The 3,857-nt window shown below is 57.2% G+C and overlaps 2 protein-coding genes across 2 annotated transcripts in view; one reads left to right on the plus strand and one right to left on the minus strand.

The window, feature by feature from the left end:
• LOC113204739 (gastrula zinc finger protein XlCGF57.1-like) overlaps positions 1-3,857 on the minus strand; it is a 35,522-nt gene that overhangs the window by 13,629 nt on the left and 18,036 nt on the right. The window lies entirely within an intron of this gene.
• Positions 377-3,857, plus strand: part of LOC127751101 (uncharacterized) — a 26,442-nt gene continuing 22,961 nt past the window's right edge. Inside the window, exon 1 of the mRNA XM_052274163.1 lies at positions 377-732. The gene's annotated coding sequence lies outside the window, so the exon portion shown is untranslated. The remainder of the gene's footprint in view (positions 733-3,857) is intronic.

Genomic DNA, 3,857 nt, shown 5'->3' on the forward strand with positions numbered 1-3,857 from the left:
CGGGGCGGGGCGGAGGCGGGGGCGGTCGCCACCGTGACCGTGTCGAGGGGCCCCTCTCTGCGTCCCAACGGCTTTTGCAGTGTACACTCGGCATACGTGAGCATACCGGTGCGGGCGCGCTGCTGCGCTATGGGGCTTTCTCCCTGGGGCGGCGAGAGAGAGAGAGGTAGAGAGAGAGAGGGAGAGGGAGAGAGGGAGAGAGGGAAAGAGAGGGGGGGGGAGAGAGAGAGAGAGAGAGTATGGGACACTTCTCGCAGGGGCGTAAAAGGGCCCGTGCTCGTCGCGGTCGCCCGGGTATGGTGTGACGAGGTCCGCTGAGGCGGAACTGCGGCCGTGGAGGGGAGAGGCGCCCAACGGTACTCCACGGCGGCGCGGGGCCCCCGGGCCCCTCCGGGCCCCCCCGGGCCCCGCCGGGCCTCACCGGGCCCCATCACTTGGGTCCCGCCGCTGCACGGAGAGCGACACGGCCGGTCAAACAGCGGCGTGCAGTCGGGGAGAGTGTACGCGAGTGCGATACTACCGCGTGTGTGTGTGTGTGTGTGTGTGAGCGGGCGAAGGAGTTTGTTCAGCCTGCCCTGCTGTGTTTATTCCATGAGTGTGTGAGTGTGTGTGTCGCCGTCTGCAACTTCTTCAACTCCGACATCCTCACAGTCATCCCGGTGTATAACATCCCGAGAGGGCAGCTGCACGCCACAGGAGATCTGTGAACAGGGAAGCGCCGCCACCGAACAGGTAGGTGGGGCATGTGAGGGCACGCGCGCGTGGGTGTGTGTGTGTGTGTGTGCGTGTGCGTGTGAAAGAGAGGTAAACTAAATAGAGATCGATCGGTTGATCGTTACCTTATATATGAAGTCAATAAAAATTTGTCCGACTGGCGTAAAACGTACCGCTCAAAACTCTTATAAATTACTAAAAGAGATAGAGAGAGAGAAAGCGAAATAAGACATAATGTGAACATATACCCAACCCTGGAATGGCACCCCGTGCTCGTAAGGGTCACTCCCTCCGGAGCCCCGCAACGCTCTCCGCACGCCAGTAAGTACTTACTACTACAAAGCGATCCCGGGCCAGGGCCACACTGTTTACCAATTCCACCGGCAGTAAAGGGGCTCCAGTGTACACGCCCCGGCCGGCCCGAGGCCCGGCCGCACGGGCGCGCGCCCCTTCCAAATGGTATGTACGGAGCGGTACTTGTGCAGGTCTGGTTGACCCGGCATAATGGAGTATCCCAGGCGTTCGGTTCGGTTGAGTTCGGTTCAGTTCGGGGTAGGTCCTCCAGCTGCTGCTGCCTGGCCCTGGCGTGGAAGGTGCAAAGCTGACTGGCCATAACTGAGGTGTTTGTTGAGTTTTCGATTTTCGAGAAAACTATATTTGGATTTTTTTTTCCGCGTATATCTCGTATTTTTTCCTAAGTGGTTTCAGTTGTTCCCAATCTTTCTGGACATGTTCACAATTTTTAAAAAAATTCTGGAAAGGTATCAAAATTATTTTAAAAAGAGATCAATAAAAAATGCCCTTGCCCAGAGAATGTGTGGCCGAGGAGGGCAAACAAGCCACAACTTGGAGTCGGCGGGACTATACCGCCCGAGACAGAGGCTGGGCAGCAGGCGCCAGGCCCGCTGCGCCGCTCCCACGGACTGCACGGGGCGCGCGTTTAAGTCCGGAGCTCAAAGTTATTGTTTCATCGGGCGAGCACCGGCTACTCTACTTCCGGATGCTTCTCTCTCTCTCTCTCTCTCTCGTCCCCCTTTTGGCGCACATGCTCATATCTCAGGAGAGCAGCTCCGGGAGGTGCAGCGGCTCCGCACCACCGCTCCGCTCCCCGACCTCTGGCGCGGTTCCAAAGCCCGGCCAGGGAGGCGGAGGCGGTGACGCGGGATGGCGCCCCACCCGCGCGCGCACTGCGACGGCCGGGGACCTGGCCGGGCCTGCGGGGACTTTTCTGCCCGATTGCTTTCCCCCCAACCCCCTCTGCATGCGCACACATACATGTATATATGTGTCCAGCGAGCTGCAGATCCTGCGGTTCACACACTGCAGTCCGGCCCCCGCACTTTACTGCGTCAAGCGCGGCAGGACACGGACTGTATCCGCCGTCACGTCAGGACGCTTCTATCATTGTTTTATTCGGGAGAGGGGAGATAATTCACACGCAGCAAAGAAAGAGAGGGGGGAACCAAAGGGAGGAGGGGAAGAGAGAGATGGAGAGAGAGAGAGAGAGAGAGAGAGAGAGAGAGAGAGAGAGAGAGAGAGAGAGAGTGAGGGGGGGGGGGGGGGGCATCGCCGAGCGGAAGCATCGCTGTCCATTCTGATGCATACACCGGGCCGGTTTGAGCGGCGGCTGCTGATTGGTCCAGCAGCGGGGCGCATCCCAATCCCGTCACAGCATCCCGATCCCCACATCCCGCGGAACCCGCAGCTGGGCCGGGGTCGGGCCGGGCCGGCCGGACGCGTCCAGTTTAGTGCGTCGTGCGCTGGCTGCTCCGACTTCTTCTTCCTCCCGCCCACCGCCGCCGCCGCCACCGGGCGAACTAACACGGTGCTACCGCGACGGGCGTGATATTTACCTCGGCGTCTGGCCATGGCCGGCTCATGGCGGAGGGTGGCGAGGCGGGCGGGGCGGGCGGGAGTAAACTCGGGCGTATATATCCTCGTTGCTAGCGGCGCCAATAATACCTGTCCCGCCTCCAGCACAGCACAGCCTACACTGTTAAAAATGCGGTTGTAAATCAGCAGCAAATTTCTTGGTAATTTTCATAATGAGTGATGTTGTACAATAGATCTATTTTTTTTTGTCACAAAAATAATTGTAAAATTGCAACCCTTTTTTCCTGTTATTTATTGACAGAATGTATTGTTTAGTAACGTATACAGAAATGTTTGCACTGTAAAGTTCTTGCAAAGACTTTTGAAGCAATGCGTAAGGAAGTTTGCACTGCAAAGTATTTTCTTTGCATTGTAAATTATTTTACAACGTTATTGTAAATTCTTTGCAATTCAAAGAATAGTTCTTCGCAAGCCTTTTACAGTGTTTTTTAACAAAGAATTTTAACAGTGTAGCCCTGCTGCGCACTACTCTCTCGCCCGCACGGCACCGGTGTCGCGGCGAGGCGCTCACGAAACTAACTTACTGCACGGCGAACAAAACGACCACCGAGTCGAAACAATACCGTCGCGGCAGAGGCTCAAAACAGTCGTCACCATAGCGAGTCTCTCTCATTTTCCATTCTGAGGTGTTATCATTATTTGCTTTTATCACGAAGGGGGAGGGGGATATATTCGACGGAGCTGCTGGTGGGTGCAGCGTGGGGGCCCACCGAGAAGGAGAAACTGGCGAAGAAATGTTCTATGGGGCTCCGGAAGCCTTTTCGCTGATACTTTTGGATGACGGAGTCGGGAGATAGGTTAATGAAGCACGGAAGGATGCGGGGAGGTATGGGGGTGGGGGCACTGCAGGAGGCGCCGCCGCACGGCCGCGCAAAGGCCGGAAGGATTCCTGCAGGGATTCACTCCCAGCAGAAACAAGGAAATCTCGCGTGGGGGCGTGGGTGGGCCACGGGAGAAGTAGAGGGGGGGGGGCGTACAGTACCAGCCGGGGCCACCGGGTGAAATCCCCAGAGAATGGACGATGTTCGCTTTTATCTGAAAAAAAGGAAGGGGCGGGGGGAGAAGAAAACAGACAAACCGAGAGTGAAAGGTGTACAGACAGCGAGGCAGAGAGGTGCAAAAATAAGGAGCGAGGCGACGACGGGGAGAGAGAGAGAGAACAGGACAAAAGGCTTTGCAGATCTGCCTCGTCACTGGAATGTGACGCTCCCGCCCGTGGCGCGGTGCAAAGGGGGTGAGGGGCTGGGGGG

The sequence above is a fragment of the Frankliniella occidentalis genome, unplaced genomic scaffold (assembly GCF_000697945.3).
Source record: "Frankliniella occidentalis isolate FOCC.00 unplaced genomic scaffold, Focc_3.1 Scaffold342, whole genome shotgun sequence".
Lineage (NCBI taxonomy): Eukaryota > Metazoa > Arthropoda > Insecta > Thysanoptera > Thripidae > Frankliniella > Frankliniella occidentalis.